This window comes from Lactuca virosa, chromosome 5, assembly GCF_052849685.1.
Source record: "Lactuca virosa cultivar CGN04683 chromosome 5, Lactuca_virosa_CGN04683_v6, whole genome shotgun sequence".
NCBI lineage: Eukaryota > Viridiplantae > Streptophyta > Magnoliopsida > Asterales > Asteraceae > Lactuca > Lactuca virosa.
Genome location: NC_136430.1, coordinates 124,716,022 through 124,727,295, shown reverse-complemented (window position 1 = coordinate 124,727,295; position 11,274 = coordinate 124,716,022). Strand labels below are relative to the sequence as shown.

At 44.2% G+C, this 11,274-nt stretch overlaps 1 non-coding gene across 1 annotated transcript; it reads right to left on the bottom strand.

Moving 5' to 3' along the window:
* Nucleotides 1–10,154: 10,154 nt before the first annotated feature.
* Nucleotides 10,155–10,228, bottom strand: TRNAF-GAA (transfer RNA phenylalanine (anticodon GAA)). The gene has a single exon. It is a non-coding gene; the product is annotated as a tRNA-Phe (tRNA).
* Between the last annotated feature and the right edge of the window lie 1,046 nt (nt 10,229–11,274).

Genomic DNA, 11,274 nt, shown 5'->3' with positions numbered 1-11,274 from the left:
AAATGTGGTCAATATCACGAAGAATAAAGAGATACCGTCTATACCCAAATAAAAATGGATGTTTTCATAAGGAAGCCATCGAAGGCTTTCCACAAATTGAGATTTGGTCATAGAAGGATCGAATTGTATCCGAATAACAGGGGAATACAAAAAAGTAATAAGAGAGGCGCACAGACCAATCAATCGTATCGGTCGTATTCTTGAATTTGGAATGAAAAGAGGAGTAATGCTTCCTAGCACGGGACACAGAATAAGACCACTTAGATCAGAATAGCATTCACAAAAATGTTCTAACATAGAGTAGAATCTAACATTGAAGAGATTAGTTGACAACAGTCAAAAGATGGGCGCCTAATTCCAATACAATAGGGGTCTACCAGTGCAAGTCAGCTGAACACCGTGATTGATGAGTGGGTAGGTGGGTTAGGTGCACCTCTCGCCCAGTGGGAAGTCATGAGGCTAGTCTCCCCCCCCCCTTGAATGAAGAAGTAGTAAGGCCCCCTTCCCGCGTATGCGCCTTGATTTAGTATTTAGTTTCTATTTTGATTCTTTCTATTTTTTAATGGGAATCTTTCTAAAAAAATATATCTGGCAAAACGCAATTCGTCGAGTTCAATCCAAGGTGCACCTTGCCTTTTTTCAGGTAGCTTTCTTACGCCTATTCAGCTTGGGGGCCATTGGTCATAGCGTCAATTCGTCGAAGGAAAAAAAAGAAGAGAAAGAAAGGGAAGTTTTTTCTTTCTTTCAATCCAAATAAGAGAACAAAGAAACCACTCAAAAATGAAAGTTAGATCAAATCAAGAAGTTTCAGTAAGAACTAGCACTAGACTTCTTCCCCCCTTTCGACTTTTCCTCTCTCCTTTAGTTTTTGCTTCCACCTGGGCTTTTCCTTCTGTTTTATAGAGACGGAATTTCTTCTAATAATTCATGTAGAAAGGTGAGGCAATTTCCCTGGCATACGGAAAAAAATGAAAGGATGACGCAAAATACGAGTAAGGGACGGGGAGGGGGAGGCTCTCGAAACCAAACGAGACTAGAAGGAACATGGGAATTAGCACCATTCATATGAGTGTTTTTGTCTCGAAGAGCCAACAAAGGGGCAGCCCTCTATCTCTATCTCGGTCTCCGTTTAGCATCATATATCGATCTGGAGAACATTTTGATTGGTTGTAGTGCGGATTAAGGAGCTGCTCCTCTATGCTGTGGCTATGGAGGTGGGGGTTGTCGCCGCCTGATAGAGACAGAAGCGGGGGCCACCGGAGTTATCTGCGTCGAGTGTGTCGATTGAAAGAAAGAAGAGAGACAACTCAAATGTCAGCGCAGAAATAGAAAGAGTCGTGCCGAAAAAAGTGGAATTCTTCTAAGATCCATTGCTCGATTTTTCTGCATGCTCTGCTTCCAAAATGCAGAGAGACTTGCGAGGACAGATCCGGGTTGGTTGGTCCGGAAAGTCATGGGAGAGGCAGGCTAAGTGAAATAATATACTGGTTCTACTATAGAATCTTATGAATCCAGCACGGCACACTTTCTATATCTCCTCCGTCTACAAGGTGAACAACTTAGCTTACAGCACAGCGTGTTCGCCACCACACTGCTGAGAAGGGCTTTGGATAGACAGTCCTCTTTTGCCATGTTCGTCTTCCTACCCTAGATTTCACTTCATTCTATGGATTGGTTCTAGCTCAAAAGAACATATACATGGAGCTATGTCGACTTACGTACGTCTCGTTGACTAAACGATCAGGTATACCACGCCACGTATCATCCCCTCTTTCTTTCCATAGAGGAGAGATAAAGAAAAAGAAAAGATATAGTGACCGTGCCATAAGACCTTGTTCCTTTTCTACTTGACTAAGTAATATTCCACTCGTGCAGTGGGTGTAGGGGCTAGCCCATGGTGCGGTCAGCTATGATATACTCAATTTCTTAGTAGGTTCATCTACAACATCTGGTGGTGCCCTCGTGGGCACGTTCCTCTCTGGGTCGGCCTGGTCTAATCGAAGTCAACTGACTCACATGGAATACGAGGTTAGTTTTAACCGAGCTCGTCGCTTGAGTCTATAGGCTACCTCTTCTATCTGCTTTTCTACAAGGTTGACTTTCTTCTTCCTTCAGACCGGGCCAAGCCTTTAGGTTGTTTAAGTAGGTTTGGGCTAGGTCGTTGCGCTCCTGCCACCTCTTGGCAAAGTAGGCTGCTGGGAAAGCCCCCTCCTGTTGCAACGGTGTGGGGCGTCATAGGCTGTTGCCCCGTGGCCAACTCGAAGGGGCTGAAGTTCGATGCAGAGCTTTTTGGTTGTTAAGTTATAGCAGCACTCAGCAACATCCAACAGCTCCAGTCCTTCTGGTTTTCACTAAAGTGGCTTAAGTAGCCCTCGAGGAGTCCATTTATTCTCTCCGTCTGAGCTTTCAAAGATATACCGACCTTAGGTATCTAACCATAAAATACCGACCCTCTAACATTACCGACTTTGAAATCTCAGGTTTTCAAATTGATTCAGATAAGAAAAGCTCTTTTCATCATCAGAAACAACCTGATTTCCGACCTCATGCATTGCATTACCATAACGAAAAGATAAAATCATTCAAAAAAAGAGAGATTGTTCTTGTGACTCGGAATGAACCTTTCTCAGTGGAGGAAAGGAATAGCGATGGATTCCTATGGAGCATCCAGGAACAAGCAGATTCAATCGGACGACGAAGTCTTACATGGAAAAAGGAAATAAAAGGTCCGCTTCCACGATTTCCTCTATATTGAATCTCTTAAGTATAGCTTATATAGTCACGATTCAATTCAGATCCACTGACTTTTTATTTATTTCTCATTTTTCGGATCAAATTGGAACAATTGAGAAGTAGGAAGACTTTGGCGATTCATATCATAATAGGTAGAATATTTATGTCCCAGCACATAAAAGATGAATAATGAAACATGAGGAAGAGTGTACCCTGTAGTGACATAGCAGTTCTCCTAATCGACTACTTATCATAATGAACATTCCAAAACTAAAAAAAGCCCTTTCTCGGATTTGAAGCGATGACTTAAGCCTCTTTCTTAGCTTAGGGCCTTTAAAGTGAAAGAGCGTGACTCTTTAAAATAAAACCATTTGATTCATGAATTAGCCCACTATGAGTTTACTCTACTGCATTTCAAAATAGATAAAATTATTAGAATATAATATAGTATATCATTCGTGTTTCTGTTACAACACGGCGAAAGTCAATAGTTCGAATGAAGAGAAAAAAAAAGAAATTGGAGGTTGTACACCTTATTTTCCTGGGATTGTAGTTCAATCGGTCAGAGCACCGCCCTGTCAAGGCGGAAGTTGCGGGTTCGAGCCCCGTCAGTCCCGACGCCGGATTCAAAAAAGACATCAATTCCTCTCTCCATTTTCTGTGAAAAGGGGGGGCAGGGAGCGGAATATCATTCCTAACCTAACGGGGGATCTTTTCTTTTTACGTTTCGCATTTCTCATCAAATAAATAGGGGAATTCTCATTACTGCAACTAGTACCGGGACATAGACATATGTGGAATAGTACAATTATTGGCATATTCAGGATTCCAAGAGAGAATGGGTCTGCCGATTGCTCTCGTTAACGACCACAAAGGCATACATAGAAGGCAGATGAGAGAAAGCGCTCGATGAACGATGATTGAAGGTTGCAGCATCTTTTGTATAAAGACAGCGTTAGACCTGTACATTTTTGAAACAGAATTCGGCCAGCGCGTCGACCTGGTACAAAATGGCCATCTTACTGAATCTGAAAGGTCGACTACAACAAAAACGTAGTTATTCCCCCTTTAATTTAAGAGATAGGGCAATCGTCCTACGAAATCTATGGTTATTCTTTTCCCATGGCCAGGAAGGTATTGGGCTGATAAAGCCCCAACTTCCTGTTGGACGGCTTAGACGTGCTGCATAGAGCACACACAACCCATCACCGTTGGACATCTGCTTCTATCCTGGGCCAATAATAAAAAAATGACTTTCCAGGTGAGCCAGAGTTTGATCAAGTCCAAAGTCTAATCCAACTCTGGTGTCATGAAGGACCGCGAGACGCCTTTCTTTGCCCGACATACTCTGCCGTCGATGAAGACATGAGTAAGGGGGCTTTGCTGGCTTGCTGGCTAGCAAGTTAGTATGCCTATTGGCTTAAAGCTCTTAGCCTGTTTCGAATGCTAGATCGGGTTGGTGTTCAGTTAGCAAAGGGAGAGCGACTAAGCACCTTGCTCTTAGGACCCTTCAGTCAAGCTTCTCTAGTGAGACCCTTCTTTTAGGCAGGCGATAGCCTGATTCAAAGATTGGTTTAGAATCTTTCTCTTGTTTTGTAGCTAATTAGGAGTTACCGAAGGTTGTTAAACTAACTCATTAGCTAGTCCAAGGAATAGAATCAGGCCTCTACCGAGGAGGTTTTGGATATTTTTTTAGATCTCCCAAAAAAGCTAGTCGTCTGAGACAGAGGGGAGATTTCGGAGATTTTAGATCTCTCATAAAAGCTAGTCGACTGAGACAGAGGATCAAAACGGAGATCTTTCAGACAGTTGAAAAACGGTCTCCGAGGCCAAGTTTACTAAGCAAAAACGAAAGTTGATGCCCCTTATTTTAAGAAATCAGTCGGCTTTTTCCCTAGTATTTCTTAGTAGTTGTTGTTGCCTATATGAATTTGTATAGTAAGCTGCTACAACCGTCGCTAGGAGTAAGCCTTAGGAGGGAGACTCAAACCCCGATATAGGACAAGTAGTGCTTTAGAGCGGGTGTTTACTTGACTTTACTTTAGAAGGCTTCTACCCGTTCCACTTTCACTCTTAGGAGAATCACTTCGCTACACTCCTTATGGCCCTTCTCTTTAGTCAATGGTTGTAGCAGCTTACTATAGAAATGAACATAGGCTTTAAAGGACTAACAACAACTACCTAACTCAAAAGAGCAAGTGCCGACTCATCCTACTGGTTAAAGCTCTTAAGGTTAGTGTTCGAGGTTTGATGGCCTTGACTTTCCAGTTGCAAATTGTAAGCGGAAAGAGGCTAATCCTAATTAGGATAGGCTGAGCTTGACTAACAGTACGATGAAGGGTCAGAGCTGCAGGAAAGAACTAGCTTTCAAGGACTAAAAGGCAGTCCCTAAAGTGGAGAGCAGTCCTACTCTAAATCTTTGCTTTATTGGACTCCCTAAGTAGTATAGCTCAATGGTTGTAGCAGTCCGACTCAAAAGTGGAAAAGCAACCACCTACGTCGATAGAGTGAGAGATAGGTCTCATACTGCCTCTTAAAGTTAGTTCTATGCCTCACAACAACTACCTCAGATTCTAAATCCGTCTTTAGATCAGAAGTAGATGCCTCTTCCAGGGCTCTGTTTAGGCCTTTCTCGTATAAGCAGATGAAAGGAAGTTGAGAAGCTTGTTGACTAGGCCGTAATTTTCTTTAAATCGTCTTGGTTAATCTATTATTTCATTCATGAATCTACCCTTTGTGGAGATAAAGAAAGATCATTCATACTAATAGCAGTCAGTCAAGAACTACCACGAATGTCTTTACATTATGTATGTCTTTTTCACCTCTCTAGTGACTTCCTTGCCTGCATCTCCTGTCAACAGCTAGTTAGTCCTTTTCGCCCTAATGAATAAGCTGGAGAGGCTAGGTCTTGCTTGAAACCAGTAGAGCAGTGTAACTACTAGGACCTAGATGAATTTAGTCCTTAATGTGTCCAGCATAACACCTTCTTAAAGCCACTCGCGGCATACTGAAAGCATTCGTTTTAGCCTCCCGCTTTAGTCTCCCTAACGGTCGACCTTAGTCTCGCTCCTCAGCTCGACGGTTGTAGCACTTGTCCGACTAAAAGATCAAACAACAACGGACTAAGTCTAATCCTGTATATGACGACTAATCTCATTCTGGGGCAATGTTGTATGTGACGATCAATCTCTTTCTCAACATGTTGACTTAACGGTTTGACCGTTCCACTCATGCTTCTTGAAAGGAAAGAAAGAGCTCGATTGTTAAGGAGAGGGAGCACTGAGCTACACTCATTATGCCCGACCATTCCGACTCGTAAGTCACTTTATAATCAATGTATAGAATAACTTAGATTCAGTCCGGGCATTAGGTGTACATTTCTCTATGCTAAAGGGGGTTATGTGAGGCTCCACTCTATCCTGTTGATAGTTGGAGGAAGAGGGAAAAATAGGAAGAATACCCTGCTTTAGGGGGACTCAAGTAGATTCCCTCATCTATCGCAACTCGATTCCCTTATCTATAAGGACAATGGGAAATACGAATCCCTAGGACAATGGAATTTATACCTTTCCTTCGAGTGCCCATGCCATTAGACTATGTACTGGGCTCTCTAGAAGGTAAAGCAGGAAGAGAGTAGCTGACATCAACCATAAAGCCCACTCTATCCTGCTGCCCAGGAAGAGGGAAGAGGTCAAAAGTAAGATACTATTTAGAATACCATTATGAATTTCATTTTTTTTATCCCTATAGAGTCGCATATTTGGGCAGGGTCTTTTTTAGAATGTCTTTTGGAGCTCTAATGGAGAAGAGAGACATCATTGGGTGTCATGGGAGACCATTTGTTGTCCTAAGGAGGAAGGGGGTGTTCTAATTCGTTCGTTACATCATGTGATGCAAGCCTTGCACATAGGCGTGGAATTCTATACTATAAAGGGGACTCTCTTTTCTTTGGGTTATGTTCATGCGAAGCAAATATGGTGCCCCTCACAGGGCTGTTCTCTCTTCAATTCCTAGGAGTGCTTCTCATTGTTGGAGAGCCATCCATGCCCAGCTGGTCTTTGTTTTCTCCCACGCCTTGTGGTCTATCGGTAAAGGTAACATTTTTTTTTGCATGATATGTGGTTGAATTCTCCTCTGCAGGTAGACAACCCTCCTCGGCCTCATATCTCTGTCAAAGAGGCCTTCAATGACCCCGGATCAAATTATGAGTATTTTGCTATCTCCATTCAATAAATTCAATCTATGCGGGGCTGTCTTTCTGAGGTTTATGAGGGCAAACTTCACTGGCTACTTCATCCTGATGGATGCCTTCTCTGTTTCTAGTGCATGGGAATCGACGTGGGCTTCTCATCCTTCTGTCTACTGGTGGAAATATGTTTGGAATAAATGGGTACACCCAAAAATTGTAGGTTTTGTTTGGCGACTTACGCGAGCTTCTCATCCTTCTCATCCTTAAGTCTCTGGGTTTTCGGTTTCCCTCTTGTTGTCTTTGCTGTTCCAGCCCTCATAGTAAATCCATCTCGAATCTCTTTGTTCAAGGAGATTTGGTTGCATCCCTTTGGTCCTTCTTCGCGTCTCATCTTAACATCTCAATATCCCAAGCTCAGTCTCTCGAGCAGCGTCTTGAGTCTTGGTGGACTGATACTATTTGCTCCCAGTATTCTTTTTTACGCAATTATGTTGCTTTATTTATCCTACGGGAAGTTTGGAAAGACCGCAATTCCATTATTCATGACAATGTAAAGCTCAATATAGTGAAAATGAGACAGCTAATTTTGAAGTGGCTGCTTGACACTGTGGTTCTTTTCCACCCGGCTGGGTTTACATAATCAAGCTTGCCTTCATGCTCTTCAGGTTTCTATTATTTCCCCTAAACCTAAGAGGGGACGTAGGTTTAGCATCCACCTGATATTGGCTCTTTGAAACTCAATGTGGACGGTTCCGCTATAAATGGATTCATAACAGGGGGTGGTGTTATCAGGAATTACCAAGGTCAGGCTATTTTTTTTCGGGTAAGAACATGCAAGCAGAAGCTCGGGCGTTAATCACTGGCTTGGATCTCGCCTCCCAATTAGGCATACCCCTCTCATGTATGGAACTTGACGCTTAAGTCTTCTTGCATTTCATTAATACAGGAAGCTCCCTTGGAACTTTGTATCTTTGACGCGATCATGCAAGTCTCTCTTATCTCCTTCATGCAATCTTTCCCGCATCTTGCGAGAAGGGAACAAAGTAGCAGATTCGCTGGCATCCTTTGCTCACGCTCATAGGGACAGCATGGTGTTCTACTCAGAAGATCAGTTTCCCACTTGTTGCAAAAGTCATCTGCTTCATGATGCTTTGGGCTTATATAGCTTCCGACCATCATAGGTCTTTTAGCTCTTTTCTTTATGATTATGTAGCCTATGGGCCTTTTCTTTGGAGCTTTGGCTTAAATCCCCCTCCAGTTACTTTCATTTTAGATCCTATTAATTTAAGGCTTTGCCTTTCAAAGAAAAAAAATAAAAAAAGAAAGAACAAATTCGAACCGGCCTTTCCTTTGATAGTCGACAAGCTTGACTTATAGCGAATTCCATAAAATTGGGCCGGCCGCCTGGAATCAAAAGACTTTCGAACCCGTTGAAGATCCTTGTGGCTCCGGATTCCTCCAATCCAGCCGATTCCGAATCGACCAATTCCGGGATCTTTTGCAGCGAAGGCCTGTCATCGAATTCTTCAAACCTGGGGCATGTCGATCCTGAATGAAACTAAACATCATTGATCCTACTATCAATCAATCCAAAGGCCTAACTCCAGCTCTCTCTACGGGTGGAAGGAGGGGCAACAACCTTGTCAAGGCGCGGGCCAAGCCCACTCAAAGTGAAGCGATTTATACCGCTGCACTAGAATAGGAGAAGCCAGACATTCCTTCTTTTCAGAATTCCAGTCCTGCGGGCCTGCCCGAACTGTCAGTGATTCAAACAAAGACGCGGGTGCGAGTCTTCCTCGGTTGAAGTCAAAAACGTCCTCTTCCTTTATCTTATTCCTACCATCCGGGGCGAAAGGATGAGACGGAATAGCGTGTCATTTCGGAACCGTTCATAAGCTTTCCCCTGACTAATATCAAAGTCAAGGCAGCTATCTGCATAATTTTGGGCCGAAGACATCACAAGATCGAGAGGAGCCATCTTGATTCTGACTAGAGGAGGAAGTGAGCCCATAGGTGTAGGAATCAATCCACTATCTCGTTGCCAATTAGAGTAGAGCCAAAGGCAGCTATCGCGATGAATTGTTACAATGTGTGCCTCCTTCTGGGGAAGCGTGCATGCAGGTGCAGGGAGGAAGCTTCTGCACAGCAGACAATGAATCTATGGGTCCCATGCCTTGTTAGACGACCCGTGCCTTCATCCAAACAGGTGCCTCCTAGGCGGAGAGGAGGGCTTAGGATCGCCTTTACCAGGGGGATGAGGATGAGACAGAGTTGACTCCCGCGGCCTCCCGATAGAAGAGGGAGAAAGCCCAGTCTTCTATCTCAGTCTCAACAGAAGGTAAGAGGAAGGGCCATTCCCTCTTTCCTTCGGGAAGGGCTTCAAAGCGCCTTCATCATGTCAAGCTTCAGGCAACCGATTGGCTCCAAGGGACTTTAGAAGAAGAGCAATGAGCATAGTGTTGAACAATTTCAGTAAGCACCCCTTCCGAAATAGAAATCCATCCTTGATTGCCATCGAGATTTCCTCCCCAACTAGCCCCTTATTAATCTAAAATAAAAGAAGAAGTTCGGGAAACCGTCAGGCCCCACTCAAACTAGCTGCCCTGCCACCTTAGAATTCTAAAGAAGCATTTCTTAAAAAAAAAAAGAAGCCCGAATGCTCAAGCTCAATATCATATGGGTTGTGTTCTACCAACGAGCAGCCAGGAGCCTAAAGAAAGCACTGAGAAAGAGATAAGTGTTCCGTATAGGTTCGTATATATATAGACTGTGGCGCTATATGATCTTTAGCTATAGGTCTCGTGTGCTTGCTATATAAAGTACATATACGAGTCACGAGTAAGAGGAAGTGGTAACGGTCGATGGATGTTCATATTTGAGTATTTGCCGACGAAATGCCTCACATCAAGGTGACAGGATTTGAACCTATGGCCCTCTGTACCCAAAACAGATGCGCTGACCAGAATGCGCTGACCAGACTGCGCTACACCTCGTCTCACCACCCCGGAGCATATAGATCCACCCGATCGATGAACACTCAAACCGAACTCACCCATCCTTTTGGGCACAGGGACTCGAGAACCTAAGAAACAACTTTTTTTTCGAAATCTGCCTCCAGCAAGATAGGGCGACGCAAAAAAGCCGTATAGTGCAGGAGTGCTCACATTTTTTGGCTGACTCTTGCACTTGAATTTTAAAATCCGACTCGCTCCCGGCCTTTGGTCTCTTGGCCCGCTTAGAAGTGGATTCGAACCACTGACACAAGGATTTTCAGTCCTTTGCTCTAACCAGCTGAGCTACCTGAACCACTTTCCTAAAATATGTTTTATTCATCGAATAGCACCCTACCTTACCACTTGACTAGTAAAAAGCCCTTGTACTAAAAAAAAGAGAATAGATAGGCCTTTTTCGCTTCTTCGCCAAGGTTTCGAGCAGCTCTTTCAACTGCCGCCTAATCCCCCAACATGCTCGAGAACCGAGAGCCGTCCAGTCCCTCCGCTCAAGGTTTCGAGCAGCTCTTTCGACGGCCGGAGGGAGCTTGCTTATAGAAAGAAGATAGGCCAATCAAACAAAAAGAATGCGCAAAGGTCTCTCCGCTCCTAGTCACTAAGTAGTGCTATTCTGGGGGGCTGGACTCCACCAAGAGGTTCTTTCTCTCACGTCATTTCGCCCGCCCGTTTCACTTCTGTTCCGGAGGAAATGGGATTTGAACCCATGATACAATCTTCTTGTATGTCGATTTAGCAAACCAATGCCTTAAGCTAGTCAGTCATACCTCCAAGTTCTTGATCGGATTGGAATTTGATGTGTCGGGTTTGGTTGGTTGCCCGAAGGGTTATCTGATCCGATCAACTGCGTAAGCCGTAGCGCGCTAGCGCGCGTACTATTCCGGGGACTCTATCCAGATCTATGGATCTCCCCAGCAACCAAGCGAGACTCCATCAAAATCTGCCACTCGTTGGGCGACGCCTTCTTTTCTACGAACACCCCATCACTGAATGTTGAACTTTGCCAGTTTTCGCCTCCGACCCGACCAGGAGAGAACACAGGGTCAAGCCAAGCCCTTACCCGCCTGAATGGAATTCATACTCCTTCGTCTGGTCGAGAAGGGAGAAAGCCCGTGGAACTGGACTGTGACTCTTCTATTACATTATGGAGAAGTCCATTCTCGTCATGGTCGATCCACGTCCTACCGTAGTGCCCGGAGTACCAGGCTTGCTTCGCTTACGAAGCTAGCTTACTAACGCGAATCCTTTTTTATTGATTGCACGAGCTAGCCAGCAATCCAGCAAAGCCCCCGACGCTTAATCGCTTCATTTAGGCACCTACTGACACTAAAGCCGTTCCACTCG